Genomic DNA, 20,637 nt, shown 5'->3' on the forward strand with positions numbered 1-20,637 from the left:
CAGACACACTTTACATCTATCAATTTTGTTGATTTAATAATTCTTTAGCTGAAGCCCCAAGTCTTCTAGCGAAAGATAATTATGATATTAAACATGCATTATTAGAGTCAGTTCATGATAAAGCAAGGATGAATCGATGTCCATTTCTGACAACTGTGGCAAGTTCCTTTTGACCTCTCCACCCTATGTGGCTTCACCATGGGAAAGCAAGAAATGATTACTTTTTGCTAGAGAAGGCAGAGTGTCTAATAGGCTTACTGTGTCAGCTTGGCTTTCTCTTACCACTGCTCTTCTATGTTTGCATGGATTCACTGACTACTTTGACCAGCCTTTTTAAATCCTTCCTTTACGTTTCCTATGTATGTGAATACCTGCCATGGCTAAGAACATGAGAAAAGGGTGAAGAAATTTTTTAAATTGATAAATAAATTATTTCTTAATTACACTATTATATAGCTAATACCCAGACTATTAATACTTTATTGATGTAATCAACATATGTAATAGACATTAATTTCTGCCCTATCCTGTCACCTCTGAATTAGAAGTATACTTTATAAACTAATATTTAGGCAATAAATTTTAGATTTATCTTGATAATTTTAATTCACATTCATGAAGACTCATTTTAATTTGTGATAATATTTATGAGAATCTAAGTTAATCCTTACACTGAAATCTAATATTATCAGACTGGGATATAAAAATTTCTTTAGCAGCTTTTTAGGAAGTGTGATATAAATGTGCTATAACTGGAGTGAAAGTAATCAATTTGTTTTAAACCAGATAATCTAAATGTCTATTCTCAAAGAAGTGATGTATATTTATACAGAGATGTTTCAGCTTGTCATGGATTCTAAATGGGTCTTTTGGAAAAGTTTCTAATCAAACTTTTTTTTATAGCAGGTGATGCTACTGACTTCTGCTGAGTACTGCTAATGCATTTTTAATGGAAGCATTTTACTATTACCTGACAGAACACTTAAAATTGCTTTAAACATTAAACCTGGCTTAATAAATGGCAGAAACCTGCCAAAATGATAAGAAATTAGTCAATTCTGTGCTGAATTAAGACATACTGAAAGCAAATGCACAAAAAAAGCAGTTCATCTTTCTGCAAACAGCAAAGAAGTACACAAAAGAAGTGATTCATCTTACTGCACACAAGCAGCATAACCAAAGAACAGGAAATCCTAGCCAACATTTCAAATACACTTATTTATTTATTTACTTTTTCCTTCAGCTATAAACTCTCATCTTAAATTTGGCTTTTTACCACAAAAGTACTGTTAAATGAAGCATTTTGTATCAAACACAAGTATTCTGAAAACAACCTCGTAAGTTCCACATGAAGAATCTCAGGAAAGACAGTTCTTTCTTACGGCATGCACCTCCAATAGTATTGCAATGTCATCTCTTTATCCTTTGTATTAACACACACACATATTAGCAGTCTAATTTAACTTCAAATATCCTAGATTTACTTTTTGAAACTAAAGTTTCTCAAATGCAACATACATAGCTATATAGCTTACATGATGACACAGCATCTATTTCTTTCCCAGCTATTTTTATTAGCACATTTTAACTGTTTTATTTTATAACCTGGAGGTGAAAACCAGGTCCAACTTACTGTCAAGATGAAATAATTCTTCCGCCACTTACACACTCACACACACACACACACACAGTGTTTGATCAACAAATTATACTCTATTTACACTTTGCATTGGTCAAACTGGAGGGAAGAATAACCAAGCAACAGGCAGAGAACAAACATCTCCTAAATATTCCCGTAAGACCAATTTTTAATTAGTCATTTCCACTATTTGGGACTGATGATCTGCTCCATCCATGGGAGGGAAAAAAGGCTTCACTTATCCTGACACAAAGAGAGTGACATATTCAGGTGAGTCAACATACAAGTTTTTTTTTTTTAACATCTTTATTGGAGTATAATTGCTTTACAATGGTGTCTTAGTTTCTGCTTTAAAACAAAGTGAATCAGTTACACATATACATGTATCCCCATATCTTTTCCCTCTTGCATCTCCCTCCCTCCCACCCTCCCTATCCCACCCCTCTAGGTGGTCACAAAGCACTGAGCTGATCTCCCGGTGCTATGCAGCTGCTTCCCACTAGCTATCTATTTTACATTTGGTAGTGTATGTATGTCCATGCCACTCTCTCACTTTGTCCCAGCTTACCCTTCCCCCTCCCCATATCCTCCAGTCCATTCTCTAGTAGGTCTGTGTCTTTATTCCCATCTTGCCCCTAGGTTCTTAATGACCATTTTTTTTTGATTCCATATATATGTGTTAGCATACGGTATTTGTTTTTCTCTTTCTGACTTACTTCACACTCTATAACAGATTCTGGGTCCATCCACCTCACTACAAATAACTCAATTTCGTTTCTTTTTATGGCTGAGTAATACTCCCTTGTATATATGTGCCACATCTTCTTTATCCATTCATCTGTTGATGGACACTTAGGTTCCTTTCATGTCCTGGCTCTTGTAAATAGAGCTGCAATGAACATTGTGGTACATGACTCTTTTTGAATTATGGTTTTCTCAGGGTATATGCCCAGTAGTGGGATTACTGGGTCGTATGGTAGTTCTATTTTTACTTTTTTAAGGAACCTCCATACTGTTCTTCATAGTGGCTGTATCAATTTATATTCCCACCAACAGTGCAAGAGGGTTCCCTTTTCTCCACACCCTCTCCAGCATTTATTGTTTGTAGATTTTTTGATGATGGCCATTCTGACCGGTGTGAGATGACAGCTCATTGTAGTTTTGATTTGCATTTCTCTAATGATTAATGATGTTGAGCATTCTTTCACATGTTTGTTGAAAAATATGGAACACTTCACGAATTTGCGTGTCATCCTTGCGCAGGGGCCACGCTAATCTTCTCTGTATCGTTCCAATTTTAGTATATGTGCTGCTGAAGCAAGCACTACATACAAGTTTTTAAATACAAAATATATCATCCTTGTCTACTTATGTCTTAGAAAGGAATTAATTATAGTTTATAGTGGTATTAAAAATGCTGAAGTCTTAATTTTTAAACTATTGTAAAGGGTCATACATACAGGTTAATAAAATCATTTTCTAAAAATTTGCATTTGCAAATATGCCTGTTGAAAACAAACATTTGTAGGAAGTTACTAACCTGGGACTTCCCTGGTGGTGCAGTGATTAAGAATCCACCTGCCAATGCAGGGGACATGGGTTCGATCCCTGGTCCGGGAAGATACCACGTGCTGCAGAACAACTAAGCCCGTGCGCCACAACTACTGAGCCTACACTCTAGAGCCCGCAAGCCACAACTACTGAGCCCACACACCGCAACTACTGAAGCCCACACACCTAGAGCCTGTACTCCATGACAAGAGAAGCCACCGCAATAAGAAGCCCGTGCACTGCAACAAAGTGTAGCCCCCGCTCGCCGCAACTAGAGAAAGCCTGTGCACAGCAACGAAGACCGTATGCAGCCAAAAAATAAATTTTAAAAAAATAAAGAAGTTACTAACCTGACCACATCCATAACTCTCAAAAACATTTTAAGCTTTTATACCTTCATGTCTTTATTCATGGTGTTGTCTCCACCATGGATATATGCCTTGTCTCCTTAGCAAAATATAATTTCCTGGGCCATAGAAACTATCTTTGTTAGTGTCTATAACAGAGCCTGAATATATTAGATACTCAAGAAACAGGAATAGTTTAAACTTTCCTTATATTAGTTAGGCATGATCTTGTAAAACAGGATACCTAAATTCAAATATAGGAATAAAAATGTAAGTTACAACTAATTCTAAATTAGAACAAAAGAAGAATTGCAAATGTACCTGTATGTGAATTTATTATCACAGGTATTATCATGACTCCCAAATTATTCAGCAAAGTATTAATCATATACTTATAGTTTTAGTTTGAATATTTAAATTCATCTTTATCTTATACATAAGATAAGAGGAAAGTAGAGGAAACATTGTTTAGCTGGGAAGGTAGTGAAAGAAAGGAAATGTCTTCACCTAGCTCAGAATTTTCCTCTAAAAATATTGAGAAAGATTTGGATACACATCTTGAAGGGTCACCGGAAAGAGACCCATACCTGTACAGAGGTTAACCTACTTTCTTTCTTTCCATACCACAGTCTGTTAGTCTATGCCCACAGCTGTGCTTGCTTAACAAAAACTAAGGCAGAAGCCACGTAAGCCAGACCACAGAATCAGCTTGAGCAGAAAGGTCCAAGATGGTGACAGTCCACTGCCCTGAACTGGTTCCAGCCTGACCACCAGGGCAGCACCTGTACAGATGAGACCCAAAACGTCTGAAAGTTGCCTTTGCTTCATTACCATGCTAGGATCTCCTCTGAAAGGGAGGACTTGCACTTTGCTAGCACAATTAATGTCCTGCACAAAAGAGCCCACAGGACTATGCATGTTTTGGCTTTTTCTGGAACTTATTGCCACTTTCCCTGGGTTCTGATGGCACACCCATCTCTTAACCCTTAAAAGTTTCCCACTTCCCTTCCCCATTCCTTGATCAAGGCATAAAGTTTCTGCTCTTCTTTGCCAAACCTGGTCTCATTCGATTGGCACAAGCAACACAAGGCAAGGGAAGGACCTAGTCGGGGTCCACCAGATCCAGCACTTCTATAAAAAGAACTTTTCCACATACAGAGTTGACAAAATTACTCGAAGGTCTGCATATCTCATTTTATATAACTAACATACCAAATATCTTTTAAAATAAATAATTCTAAAAATTGAAAACAAGAAAGGATCAACACATGAACATTACCCTTGCAAAATCAATTTCTGCTTAAAACCTTATCATCTAAAAAGACACATATGAAACAATTACCCAAAAACATATGATCAGATTTCAGAGCTGCAAATAAAATCAAAGTAACTAGTCTTTTTTATTCTCAGAGTTCAAACTCTTTACTTATTTAATTTTGCCTAATATATATAAATTCTCTATGATACGTAGTTTTAAAAAGAATAAACTTTTCAAAGGTATACATGCATTGAATCTTTAATTTTCTTTGAAGCAACAGAGTTGATTCTCTTGGTCTCTCTCTCTGTGCATTTTTTCCTCTTCTATTTTTTCCTCTTTCTCCTACGCGTTTATGCATCCATCCATTCATCCACCCTGTCAACCTTCCCTCAACACAGAGATAATCATCGAAGCCAGCCATTTTGTTTCCTCACAAGTGATTTGCTGACAGGACAGCTGAAATCCATTACATCTTGCATCAGACCATAGCAGAATTAAGATGCCTTCATACGATGATAACAGAAAGAGCAATTGTGTATTTCATAACTCATAGCTGAAATTTTAAGGATGGTATACAAAACCTTTCTCATTTTTCAGAAATTTTAGTGAAAAGATTTTAAGTAATTTAACCAAAATTACACAGCCAAGAGTTAGAAGGGGTGGAGTAAGAATTTAGGTTTTCTGGTTTCAAGTTTGGAACTATTTCTTCCATATAATGCTTTTTTTTTTTTTTCATTTCAAGCACATACTCCATGTATATGCATATATATATTACATATATAATCCATTATGTCATTCATGTATACATATGTGTGACAATAATTAGTACTACTAAATATATTAGCTATATATTCAATAACTAGTAATACTAGAGCATATATATACAAACAGATACATATATATTTGATAATGAGTACTAGTCTGGTAATCAGCATAACAAATTCATTTACTATATGCCAATGAAGTATTTAAAATTGAAGAATTATAGTAAAAACCTGAACATAAGAGTTTTCACATAAAATTTATTGTCTTTTGCCTTAGAAGTTTCAGCAATTTCACTTTGGAGGTTAAATTTTTTTCAAAAGGCACAAGTCTCTGCTTTGAGACAATTTATTGGTCACAGCAGAATTACAGTCCTGCAGAGCTATTCAGAATTGTTAAGTCATCACATATCCTCACTGTTTTAGATGCTACTATTCAGAAGTAGGTTTTTAAATTTAATTCTAACAGTGCACTGTGCATACACATTAGTTTCACTGTGCACAGGTATCCAAATCAAGAGAACTGTAATGTTTTGGATCTACTTATGATATTCCCACTAATGCCAGTGGAAATTGTGCAAATAATTCAAAAGGAGGACGAGTAATAAAGACATTATAAATACTATAAAAATCAGATTTCTCCTTTATTTCACCCTTCACAAGAAGAAAAAAGGTTGAACAAGTTCAATACTACTAGACAGCAGGAAAATTTAGCAGAATTGTGACCAAATGAACTCAGCATTTTCTATATCATTTGGCATCTTCATCTGAGCATACAGACTAGCTACTATTTCAGTGGGGATATTATTAAAATGAAGGTATCGCATATATGTGTGTGTGTTTATGCATGTGTGAGTGTGTGTGTGAATATATATATAAAATCTGCCTAGATAATATTAATTACATTGAGATATCCTCCATGAATTAATTCTGTATAACAAGTATTTCCAGCAGTCTTTTCTCATTCAATAGAAATTTTCTGAATATGTTCTACATTAATTTCTTCGTAGACAGGAAATAGGGTTTTTAGAACTCTATTTTTCCTTTCAATCAGAGGTATACTTTGCTCAGTTCACCTTATCTAACCCTTCATGAGCACTCTGACTAAGGAAGTAAATCAAAATAATAACTCTAATTGTTGAAAGGTTGTGCTGGATATACACCAAAGTCATGGCAATTAGCAAATATTATTCTGAATTATAGATAATATGTTGTGTTACTTTCAAGTTTATAATAATTGAAATAATAATGAAAGTAATTAACATTTATTAGTAATAAGCACTGTAATAAGTAGTTTACTGGCAATATATCATTTAGTATTGATGAAAACCCTTTGATGGAAATGAGGCTCAGGGCAAGTAACTTTCCCAAGGCTTAAAGCTAGTAATGACTGTGGCAAAATTCACAGCTCTCACTTTCAAGGCAAACTCCCTAAGATATCTATAAGATTAATATATGACAATATATTTATTATAATAAATTTCTATATTACCAAGTGATATTTTTATTATTATCAAAATTTTATGTGTATATTAAAACTCTCAAATAGGTTTTAATCTTTTTGTTTGAGAAATGTTTATTAACTAGGCCCAGTTTACAAAAGTTTTTCAATAATGTTTTTGCATGTTTTTTGTAGATAGAATATTAATCCCAATAAATTAAACTATACCATTTAAAGAGTAGTTTAACTCAAGAATTTACACATTTTTTCCCAAAATTTAAATCTGCTTTTGGGATAATTATCTACCACATACAACGAACCAAGTTGAAGTAAATTTTCTAAACATGTTAAATGACAATTTTTGCATTAACTTTAGAATACTACTAATTGAGTTCCAATAACATACGCACTTTGATATAGTCTTAAATTCAGGGTTCAGAACAAATCTCTATCTAGCCTTTCATTTTTTTAAGACCTTAGAATTTTTTCTATTTTAGTGACTAGTGATCCTAACAGAACAACAATGCCAGAGTCATTGACTTTATATATTAAAGACCTTTACTAATTTACCTAGGTCTGTAACATTAAAACTGTGACCAGATATAGAAACTAACAGGTTCATTATCTCCCAGTGTCTACTGCTTACTTAGCATTTTGTTCTCAGAGTTCAAAGTACATTATACTATTAACTCCCAATTCACCCACCATAATTATCTACTTTACAGACAAGCATCATTTTGTTTTAAATATAGATAATCAAGTTCAAAGAGGATATTGCTGAGATCACAGACAGAATTATTTATGATTAGTATAGAAAGATATAACTGGAAGGAGATAAAACTCCACACAGATCATTTAAATGACTCTACGTTAACACTTGAAAGCATATTGTAATATAAGAAATATTTTTATATTGCAGGTACCTTTAAATCCTCAATTTCCCTCAATATATTATAATAGAGTGACTTAAAATGAGAAGGGCAAATCATAGACCAAGTAGATAAATTTTCAATGACTATCTCTACCATTTCAGGGGAGGCATTTATGTTGGAATGTGACATGCCATCACAATGTGAGCTAAGTCAAACTCATGAAGGGATTCTTCATTGTAGCACAAGTCCTTTTTCTCACGCTAACTCTCCAATGACATTTGAATTCACATTTCATTTGGAGTTCTTGTAAAGTTACCCAGAAACCCAAAGCACATTTAAACTGATAGTACTGCCACTTAAACATCTGACTTTGCTGTATGTTTTCCAAAAGTCTGTGGGAGAAAAGAAAATGAACATTGCTTAAGGGACAGATAATCTGACTTCTCCATGTGGAGCATAATAGAGGCTAATCTTTAAAACAATCATTTTATGCTGTAACATAGATCTTCTCTGAGTAGCTTACACATATTTTTATATAAATTTGGTCTTTGGGGAATAGAAAGTCCAAATCAGTTCTTCTAATAAGAATTATTTGTACTTTTTAAAGAATACTAGATACTGAAAGATCAATAATCTGTATTTTTCTTAATAAAAATGGCACTATTTACAGAAATTCTGGGCAGATGATGAAGTAGTAAGCATCAGGAATCTGTTTCCCTACCTAGACAACAACTGGAGGGTTAGATTCTATCTGACAAAACTATTTTGGAACTCTAGAATATATTGAAGGATTGCAACTTCCAGAGGAAGACTTAGAGTGTGAACTGCAGTTAATTTCAGTCAATGTCAGGCCTTACCACAGTACCAGCCACCCATCCTCCACCCCTCAGTTATGTAGCTGGCAGCTGTAAGCCATTTCAGGAGCCCCTAGCATACAGCTTGTGGGCAAAATGGACCCTGTCCTCCAAATTTCAGGGATCTGTGCTCTGATGACTGATTGCTGCTTCTGATATTAGAGGTGTACAAAAAGAGGCTAGCAGCCATTTTTTTGTCCAGTCAAACTTAGATATTTTTTTATTTTTCAATTTTTTTAAAATTTTTTATTTTATATTGGCAGTCATTGTTGTTGCACCTCCCTCCACTTTTGCAAGCCCCTCCCTCTCTGGCTGAAGTGTCTGCCAGAGGGGTTAAAAAGAGGGCCAGCAGTCTTTTATTCCCCCACTCCAATTCATTTTTCTCTTTTTGGGAGCCAGACATTACCGACAAGGGCATTCAAAAGCACTACATACACAGGGAAATGAAAAGTCATTGCCTAGAGAAAAATGCAGGCTCAGAAAAGAGCTGAAAAGACCTTAGGTTCACAGTGCAGGTTGATCCCTGGCACAGAGACAGCCTACAACAATAAAAATGATAATAATAAATAAAAACAAAAACAAGAAAAAAATGGAGCAAACTGGTAGTAAAGGGAAGAATCTGAATTTAACTCCCAGAATTATCATATCATTATATTTAAATGTCCAGTTTTCAATAAAAGAATTACATGGCATACAAGAAACAGGAAAGTATGGCCCATCTAAAAGAAAAAAAAAATCAACAGAAACTATCCTTTAAAAGAGGTGGCAAGACATTTAGTCAAAGATTTTAAACAGCTGCTTGAAAGACATTCAAAAAACTGGAAAAAGGTGTGGAGAAAGTCAAGAAAACAATGGATGAACAAAATGGAAATAACAATGAAAGTATAATAAAACCTAAAGAGAAACCACAAAGAAATTCTGGAACTGAGAAGTACATAATGGAAACGAAAAATTTACCAGACAGATTCAAAGAGCACACAAAATAAAGAATCAGTGAACTTGAAGATAGGACAATGGAAATTATTAAGTCTGAAGAACAGATAGAAAAAAGATTGAAGAAAAGTGAACAAAGTTTAAAGGCCTGTGAGTATCTCAGGAGAAGAGAGAAAGAAAGGATCAGAAAGAATATTTGAAGAAATAATGTCAGAAAGTTTCCCAAACTTGATGAAAGACCTGAATATAAATACCCAAGAAGATTGGTATATGAACATTCAAGTAAGATGAACTTAAAGAAACCCACACTGAGACACATCATAATCAAACTGTCTAAAGTCAAAGAGAGAATCTTCAAGGCTGCAAGAGAAAAGGCACTTGTCATATACAAGGGATCCTCAATACAATTACCAGCAAATTTCTCAAGAGATTTTGGAGGCCAGAAGGCAGTGGGTAAAATTAAGGGAGAAATTAACATATGACCAGATAAATAAAAGTTGAGGTTATTCATTATCATTAGGCCTGCTCTGCAAGAAATGCTAAAGGGAGTCCTGCAGGTTGGAATAAAAGGACACTAGCTAGTAACTTGAAGCCACATGAAGAAATAAAGATGTCAGTAAAGGTAAATACTTAGGCAATTATAAAAGTCAGTTTTATTATAATGATGGTAACTTCATTTTTTTCTACATGATTTAAGACACTGATATTTTATTTAAAAGACAATCATTAATCTAAAAGCTAGTATTATTGATTGTAACTTTGGTTTGTAATTGCACATTTTATTTTCCACATAATTTAAGAGACTAATACATTTAAATAATCATTAGTTTATATTTTGGGGCACACAATGTATATGGATATAATTTTGTGTCATCAGCAACTGAATGGACTGAGGATGAAGGTGTAAGGAACAGAGTTTTTGTATGTTATTGAAGTTAAATTGGTATAAACTCAAATTAGAATGTTATAACTTTAGAATGTTAAATGTAATCTTCATGATTACTACAAAGGAAATAGTTACAGAATATATACAAATGGAAATGAGAAAGGAATTTAAATGTTTCACTCCAAAAAACCAATTAAGCAAAAGAGAAAACAGTAATCCAGGAAATGAGAGATAATGAAGGTATAAGACATATGGAAAACAAATAGCAAAATGACAAAATTCCCTTTTTATCAGTAATTAAGTATAAATGAAATAAACTCTCTAATCAAAAGACAGAGTTTGGGGCTTCCCTGGTGGCGCAGTGGTTGAGAGTCCGCCTGCCAATGCAGGGTACACGGGTTCATGCCCCAGTCCGGGAAGATCCCACATGCCACGTAATGGCTGGGCCCGTGAGCCATGACCGCTGAGCCTGCGTGTCCGGAGCCTGTGCTCCGCAATGGGAGAGGCCACAAAAGTGAGAGGCCCGCATACCGCAAAAAGAAAAAAAAAAAAGACAAGAGTTTGGCAGAATAGCTATAAAAAAACATGATTCCAAGTATATACTGTCTACAAGAGATTCACTTCAGGAGAAAATATTTGTAAATCATGTTTCTGATGTGAGATTAATATCCAGATATATGGGGAACTCCTAAAACTCAACAAAAGAACAACTGGATTCAAAAGTGGGCAAAGAACTTGAACAGACACTTCTTCAAAGAAGATATACAAGTGGTCAATAAGTACATGAAAAGACCCTTAACATTACTAACCACTAGCAAAATGAAGATCAAACAATGAGGTAACACCTCATACTCATTAAGATGGCTACTAAAAAAAACAAACATAAAATAACAAGTGTTGGCAAGATGTAGAGAAATTGGAACCCTTGAGTACCCTTGGTGGGAATGTAAAATGGTACATCTGCTTTGAAAAACATCATGGCAGCTCTCAAAAAATTAAACATAGAATTATCATGTGAACCAGCAATTCCATCTGTGTATATACTCCCCAAACTGAAAGAAGGGTCTTGAAGAGACATTTGTACACCCATTCTCATAGCAGCACTACTCTCAATAGCTAATGTATGCAAGCAACCTAAGTGTTCAATGATGGATGAATGGATAAGCAAAGTGTAGTAAATACATACAATGGAATATTTTTTATTCTTAAGAAGGAAGAAAAAGCTGATATACACCACAACATGAATGAACCTTGAAGACATTATGCTAAATGAAATAAGCCAGTCATAATAAGACAAAAACTATATGAATCCACTCATACAAAGTACTTAAAGTAGTCAAAATCATAGAGACAGAAAGGAGAATGGTTGTGTCCTGAGGCTGGAAGGAGAGGGGAATAGGGAGTGACTGTTTAATGGGTACAGAGTTTCCATTTTACAAGATGAAAAGGGTTTTGAAAATGGATGGTGGTGATGGTAGCACAACATTATGAATATATTTAACATTATCAAATTGTATACTTAATAATGGGAGAGATGGTAAAGTCTGTTATCTGTATGTTACCATTATATTAAAAAATTAGAAAATGACACTGTTTAATTCTTTAATTTTTAACTATTTTTATATTGACTCTGTGAAGTTATCCACAGCTTTATATCCTGTGTTTTAGTCTGTTTCCCCATATCACACATTTAATTGAAGCAATATCCTATTATTACAAACTTAAATGGTATGACAAGAACAGAAATAACTGGTTTATGAAAAGAGACTTTTTAACACAGCAGAGCAATTCAAACTCTTCCCAAACTGAAATGATGCACATTAAAAAGAAAAAGAAGGTAGCTTCTTGAAAAGTACATTCACTGAAAAGACTTGCAGATATTTTTAGAAATGGAACAGATTCAACTTTTTTTCCTCCTGTAACAATTCACTAGATTCTTTTATTACTACCTTCAATTACCATTTAAAAAAAGTGAGAACTGATATATGGTACTATAATTAAAATCACAGGTGAAAGAAATACCTGTATGAAAAATATATATATAACGTGAATGCTATGCATGCTCTACAAATATTCAAACATACTTTGCACACAAATAACTTAGTTAAGCCCATTTTCTACACAGTAAAAATTCTAATTTTATGCTTAAGACAACAATTCACTCTGCTTCTACATTAAAAAAAAATCATTTTACCAATCTGAGCCAACTTAACTAGGTAAGTCATTTGAAATTAAGCACTTCAGAACTATAAAATATGGTCTTCATTTCTAAAGAAAATGAATGCACCCTGTGGCATATTTCAGGTAGCAAAAAGGTAATCTGTTAATATAAATTTCACACCTCATGGTTTCATTATCTCTGAACCCACCTGTAAAAATTTTATCTTCTTTATTACATAAGCACTTTTAACTAGCAAAACCAAAGATTTTACAGAAATCTACTGAAAAAAATTTTCCGACATGTCCTATTTTATGCTATTTCATATACTGAATAAGCAACTAATGTTAGGGAGCTGCATAAACATAATGCTAGGGGGTTGCCCTATAAAATAGCTTAAAAACAGTGAGAAAACAATGGTTCTATTATAACTGTAGACTAGACAGCAGCGAATGAGATATGAGTTTCCTTACAAGGATGGCAATATTTTTAGGTATTTATTAGATGTAATGGTTGCAAAATATACCCAATTTCTTTCAGCTACCAAGATCTGTATCACAGTCATTGACTATCTGTAAGTCAAAAACTTATGAAAATTCAACTTTCAAGTCCTATTTTCAGTAATCACTTGCTAGATAATCTTACAGTAAATCTTACAAAAATGGCCAAAGTTGTGTATGCTTGCCACTGTTAGTTCTATTTGTAAGAAAAGAGCAACAATATTTCTAAACGTTGAAATTCCTGTTAGGTAGCTCCCTTCATCCTCATTTTATAGGTGAAGAGACTGACAATCAGAAGAGTTAGGTGAATTACCAATCACATAGCTAGAAATAAATGAGCCAGAACTTGAATCTAGAGCTTCTGGGTTCCAAAATCTATAGTTCTTATACTAATAAACTGTATCTGTGTTAAAAGTTTAGTCCATTCCTGAGCCAAAAATATTCTGTTTTCAGAATAAGATGTACTCAAAGAAGAGACAACAATGAATGTCTTCAAACTGTCCTTAATTTATCTCTTCAAACAGTTTCACTCAATGACATGGTATGTAGTATTCCTCTTTTGAAGAAAAAAAAAAGCAGCTGTATATGTTCCGTTTCAGATGTCTATTAAAATTGAGTGGAGATGTTAGGTTGGCAAATGCATATGTGGAAATGAAGCTTAAGAGAAAGAGGTCTGAGTAGGACACATACATTTGAAAGTCATCAACATATCTTTGGGGATTAAAGACCTAAGACTGGACATGATCATATAAGGAAATATCATAAATGGAGAAAAGAGAGACCCAAACAGATCCCAGAGGCAATCCAGTCTTAATTAGAAGAAGAAAAGTAATCCAGGATGGATTAGAAGGTACAACGATTGATCCAGGGGAAATATCAACTAAGAAAAGCATTAAAAGCAGCAAAAAGGAAAAGTTTTTCAAATAATTAGGAATGGCCAAATATATGAAATGCTACTCAGAAAATTGAGGACAGATAAATATACTTGTCCTGTGTTTGATAACATGGACATTGTTCATTATTTTAATAAAACCTACTTCAATGGAACTAGTGGGAGTGGAAGCCAAATTAAAATGGGTTAAAAAGTGAACAGGAAGTAAGGAAGTTGAGACAGAGTTTCAATACACATCTAGAGAATTAACCTGGCATAAGGGTCCTGTGTTTCTCTCTCTCTCTCATTAAGCTGGAAGCCCTCCCAAAACAGGGCTAATGTTTAACTTTCCATCAAAGTTAATAGTCCCCACTAGCTGGCACAGTGTCTTTCATATAATAGACCCTCAATATTTCTTTGTTGAACCATAGTGGTGGAACCAGAATTCTGAAACTTAGCGAATAACTCAATCAGTGATAGAGCTTTTAAAGATCAAACCTTCCTCTCCAGATATACTGAATCAGAATCTCTGGTGTTAGGAGCTGAAATTCCATTGCCATTTTCTAGATTCTTTTATAGTTACGTTTGGTCAAAAGAATGTGAGGAGACGTGGGATATATGCCGTTTCCAGTACAAGACATTGGTTAAGAACCAAGTGTTAGCATGGTCTTTGTCTCCTGATGTCTGTATGCACAGAGACCCTCTAGGATAATGAATCCAAAAGCTGCAAAAATCCTGGATCCCTATGTGAAGACATTTTTCTAACCTCCCAAAATATATTATCCTAAGAGTAATCACCTAGGTAATATATGACCCTAAGAATACTTACCTATGAGAATCCTGGTTCTCAAAGACTGGCCCCTAGAAAAGCAGCATCACTGTCATCTATGAACTGGAGTGGGGACTAGCAATCTGTTTTTTAACAAACTCTCCTGGTGACTCTAATGCATGCTAAAGTTTAGGAACCACTGGTATAAAAGGATACACTTTGTTGAGGCTTACACCTATGTTATTGCCCTATATCCTCTACAAAAGGAGGACATAATGAACCACAGACTGTTTCATTCAGTCTGAATTTTTATTTTTAATTCCTTTAATCCTATTGATGTTTCCTAAGGCTATTTAATGCTGATATTGTAAACTCAGTTTTCCCAAAAAGGGCTATAAAAGAAAAGTTAAAGATCCAACACTTCTGGAGAGTGATTATCATCTATTAATGGACTCAGCTTTCATTGAGATCTGCTCTACAATTGTTTTCTCTAAGGTCTCCACTTACAGCTAAAAAACCTTGAATTTTTATGTTTCCACTTCTACTTTGTCTCATTTTCAGCCATATCTTCCTTGGTGCTGCTTAACATTCTGAAGAAGTTCCTCTAGCCAAGGTTCCCTTAGAATTAGTGAGGAACACCTGATGTCTTGTCAGTCTGAGATGGCACCTAACCTCTTAAACAAGTCACATTTATATGATCAATAAGTCACTTATCAAAGGTTGAAAACCTGAAGAATTAGAAGTGGTAATTTTTAATGTCTCTTTTGGTCATAATTCTATAACATGTATATTTAATCTATGTGAGTTTATAGATGTACTGAATACACTTTTTTTAAAGGTGTCTAATTTTAATATAAGAAAACTTTTTCTTCTTATTAAATTGTCCAAAAATGTAATGTGCTTCCTCTTGCAGTTAGGTATTATTTACAGAGGCTGGAAAATGTCAGAAATTACATATTATAAAGAGATAGTATAGGTAAGTTTAACAGCCCCTCAAAGTCTGAAATATTTGCTTCTCAAATTGTATTTCAAAACAATTTTATGCTTCAAGGTTCTGACAAGATGACAAACTAGTAAAGGCTTCCCTCCACCAAATCAAATAAATGGAAACTTCAGAAGGTAAAGGGAGCCATATCGAAGGAACCAACATAAAAACTCTGAGAAAACCTGGGGGAGACCAAAAGTGGTTGTAAAAGGTAGCTGGAATGTCAGAGGCAGCCAGGAATGGTAGGCATATCAACAGATCTGTAGAATAGTCAAAAAATCCTTCCAGGGGGTTATAGAGGCCTCTGTAATTGGATACTTTGTTAAATTTCAGATCTCAGACCCTAGTATTCAGCCTCTTGCTCATTAACATCCAGTTACCCCAACCTCCTTAATGTCCCTAGAACACACAACACATTTTCCTATGTCAGAGATCTTGATCTTGTTCTTCCTTCTGCTTGCAAGGCTCTTCCCTTTAGACAAATACATGGCTGGTTTTCTCAACCTCTTTGGGTCTTTTCTCAAATGATACCTTCTTAGTGAGACCTTCCTTGATCATCCTATTTAAAATTGGAGCCTCTGTCTCCACTCCCTTTCCTCCTTCCTTCATTCATTTTTTTAGCATCATACATATCACCATCTGACAGATTACATATCTTAACTATTTTGTTATTGTTTATGTTCTTCCCATCTCTAGAATACAGGTTCCATGAGGCAAGGGAGTTTGTTTTCTATATTCATAAAAAATAATCAGTACAAAGAAAAGTGCTTGTTGCATATTAGGCAATAAATAACAGTGTGTTCAATAAATCATATTTGATTATAAGATTGAATATTTTAAAAGGTATCACAAATCATATTAACAGTGTAATAATATTTTTGCAAAATGTGTCAACATATAAGGTCTTGAGTCAAAATTGTTGTTCAGAGATCCACACTTCAGCTTTATTTGCCTTGGACTTCACCTTGTAGATAGCTTTCATAAAGCAGTGAAAATTTGAAAAGAGTGTTCTAAGAGATTTCATGCTCTAGAGTCCCATTTCCCAATAAAATTTTGCTTTATTTATCTAAATGTAATTAGAAATTTGTGTAAATTCTTAACAAATCCCAAAGATCCTTCTTAAATTAAGATATAACAAATATAACTAGAGAAATAATCATAGTTCAGCAATGCTTAATAAATTTTCAAATATGCTATGAATCCAAGCGAGCATGTTTTTCTGTAGAACCTGCAAATACAAGTTTAGTACCTTTTGTAGATATACATTAGTTAAACCTGGAAACCTATCAGAATATAATCTGAGATGGGAAAGAGCTCCTGAAAATTATCTAATTTGGAAATAAGGAATCCCAGCCAGTTTGTAGATAACCATTTATATGCAGTAGGAAACAGAACATATTCTATAATTTGAGAAAATAAATAAATATATTTTTTGAAGGTAAATGCATCAGATAGAATTACAAAGGAATGAAAAAAAGAACATCATTACATAGTTTACTAATACCTATTGGAGGCTATTTGATCCTACAGATTTTTGGTGATAGTTGAGGCATTTTGTAAACAAATTAATGTCAGCAAACTATGTGTAGCATATATGAATTTGTGAACTGCCAAATACATATGTGATCATTTTTAACTTTTAAAGGGGTAACTACTTACAAGAAAGGACACTTGCTAAATAAGAGATTCTGGCAGGTAACTAATGGGAAGTGCAATGTTAATCAGAGTAAAATAAATCTCTAGACTGAGCAGCACTTTAGAGACAGGGATATGAAAATCAACAGCTTTTTATAGCAAGTTTCCATACCCAACCACTGCAGTAACAGCCATTCACAAGTGAGCACCACCATGACACAAGACTGCTCATACTTTGGATGAAACTGTGTAACGTGCGCCAGAAAAATGTGCTGTCTTTGGCACATTTTAGCCTCATGGATCACCATGTTCTTATAGGGTTTCTTCCAATTATTTGTCATTAGCATGAACAGAAACAGGATCTTTACTGTTCCTGTATACAGATTAAGTTAGTTATCACTCTTTAATAATAGTGTAATTTCTTCACCTATTCTATAGAAAAATATCTCAATGTACAATAAAGATCATGGAGAGGCAAGGAAGTTGCTCTACATGTTGTTTGCAAAAGAGAGAAACTTTCTGTAGCTTTTCTTCCATTGTGGAGGAGGCATGCCAGCTGTTGAAAGGAGGATGAATAGATCCAGTCAGGCCTAACATGTATCCATCCTATTGTCCGAAACTGTGTTCATTGGATATGCTGTCAACAAATTTTCTGGTCCCTCTTTTCCGTTGTTGGCAAACTTTATTTTATTCCTCTGAATACAATTAGAGAGTTACATGCTATGCAGAATAATGACTCTAGATTCATTTTGTATCTTGAAAAAAGTGAAATTTCTCTATACTGAATTGAATGGTAGTATGAACTTTCTGGCTTTTTTGCTATGTATGGAAATCATGACATTTTGAGATGCTGCCCCTTGAATAACTTTTACTTTCATTTTTACATGCACATACCCCCCTAAAGTAATTTGAAGAGTAATTGTTTTACACACATGCATACACACACATATAAATAATTTGATTTTAATAATATTCCAAAGAAATTTATAGGATGTCACTCAAGCGCAATAGTTCAAGAAACAACTGATGTCAAACTGCTTTTTTCATTTTCCTTTTGGAGAGAACACTTTCATTTTTGATTATAAAAGTAAATTATCTGTTAAATTCATTACTGCTTAAAAAGTTATTGAGTAATTATGCTATACAGCTATTCACTTCAGAGGTTAATATATCTGGCACTTTACCAGAATGTACTATAGACATGCCATTTTCATAGGTATATGGAATATTTGAACCAGATAACATACACTAAATAAATGCAAGTTCCTAAGTTTTTCCTCCCCTCCCAATTCCTCAGAAGCACTAATTTATTTTAAATAAATGAAAATATCTCAAGTAAAGAATGGTCAAGTTAGAAAACTCCGTGTATTAACTGGCAAAATACAATACAACATGCAATATTACACTTAGCGTGGTTACTAGTGTAAACTTTATAAAAGGTGACATATAACAAAATATTACAAAATACTGTACTTAGATTTCAAATCCCCGTTCTACATTGGACAAATTAACTTTTTTATTTCTTTGATCCTCAGCGTGGCAGAATTCTTAGACGTGCCACCCCGCCAAGGTTCCTGGCCCCTAGTGTACGTCTAACTTCTCCCAGTTATTCAAATACTAACCTGGGGTTTCCGTGAAGGGATCTTTCAGGTGTAATTAAGGTCCTGAATCCGTTTAGTTTATATATTACTCACACCTTACTGAGGCAGAAAAGTTGATAAACCTACCAGCTCTTGAAGGATACCAAAAACAAGTAGTGGTGGGAAAAGTGCTTCCACTTATAAGCAAAGAGAACTCATTCCACTTCTTTATAGCTTCTCATTTTCAGAACTTTCCAAAAGCTTAACTAAAGCACATAATCCCAACAAAGTTACTCTTTTTAATCATTAAACTAGAAAGGTGTGTGTTTGGCAGGGGGAAGGGGGGAGGTTATGATGGTGAAATTACAATTTAATCCTTTACAAAACCACTCGGATAGCTCTTATTCCACAGGCACTGGCATTCATGAGGCAGTCTCAAAGTCATGGGAAAACAATAGTATCAAACGCACAATTCTCTGTGCTGAAGAACAGAATTGGCCTGGATAATTAGAACTATAAATATTATGCTCACTTACCTATAACTGACAAATATAAGTCTATAAACTGTTTCCATAGAAGAATTTCATAGATGAGAACTATGTATATTTGAGTACCTATTATGATTATTGCACTCTGTAAGGTATTTTACATATATATCCTACTTTAACCTTCACTAAACTTTTGTGAGGTAGATATCATTACTAAGAAAATTGTAGGCTAGAGAATCAAGATTCAAATTCTTGACTGGACTGCAAAGCCCAAGTTCTTCCCATTATGACCATTGCGTGCCTATGTTCCTACATATCCCCAGGATGGCACAATTGGGCATGAGAACTTGGCAGAGAGTGGTCTGGGAATAAGGCAGCCAATACTGAGAAATGAGAATTGACCATAAGCACTGTTTGGAACATAACTTGTAAAAATATTTATAGTAAAATTCAATGCCTACCTAGTTTTAATGAAACACCTATCATTAGGTTAGTTGCAAAGTTATGGTACTTAATGCTCAAATAGGGAAAAAGTTTTTAATTATGTTCACTGCTGGTTTGATACTGTACTAACTAGCCCTGGAAATTATTAGAATATTGCAATATCATTTACATGTCACTCACTGCTCATTACCCTGGGGGATATCTGAGTAATTTCATCTATAGTCTACAGAGTAAAATACAAAACTGAATTTTCCCTGTTCTTTATGGCAATGGCCTTGGTATAAGTAAACTCAACTTGTTCTTCCCAAAGAGATTCCATGTTGTTACAGAGAAGTCACAAATGAGGCCCTCCAGGCAGGAATGGATCACTAGACTAATTGTGAGAAATGGATTCAAAAGCAAAACAAATCTTCTTTGAAAACTATAATCCAAACTTTGTCAGAGGAAAAGAAAAGCATATATCTAGATAGAATGAAGTTATTCATTGTTAGATTTGAGTGTGCCTGTTTAGCAGAGTCTAGTATTTGTGTGAAGGTGTACCCTAGGCCTGGCCACTCAGCCTTTTAAAGAACACAGAACCTTTCACAATGATTTTATAAATATTTTGAATTATCCAACTGCCAACGTCATGGCATCACTAGAATATTGTGATCTCGATATGTATT

General features: G+C 34.3%; 1 protein-coding gene and 1 non-coding gene across 4 annotated transcripts in view; both read right to left on the reverse strand.

Moving 5' to 3' along the window:
- GRID2 (glutamate ionotropic receptor delta type subunit 2) overlaps positions 1-20,637 on the reverse strand; it is a 1,390,615-nt gene that overhangs the window by 1,135,522 nt on the left and 234,456 nt on the right. The gene's annotated exons all lie outside the window — the stretch shown is intronic.
- LOC115858193 (U6 spliceosomal RNA) lies at positions 2,858-2,964 on the reverse strand. Its single transcript, XR_004041561.1, has one exon. It is a non-coding gene; the product is annotated as a U6 spliceosomal RNA (small nuclear RNA).

The sequence above is a fragment of the Globicephala melas genome, chromosome 5, assembly GCF_963455315.2.
Source record: "Globicephala melas chromosome 5, mGloMel1.2, whole genome shotgun sequence".
NCBI lineage: Eukaryota > Metazoa > Chordata > Mammalia > Artiodactyla > Delphinidae > Globicephala > Globicephala melas.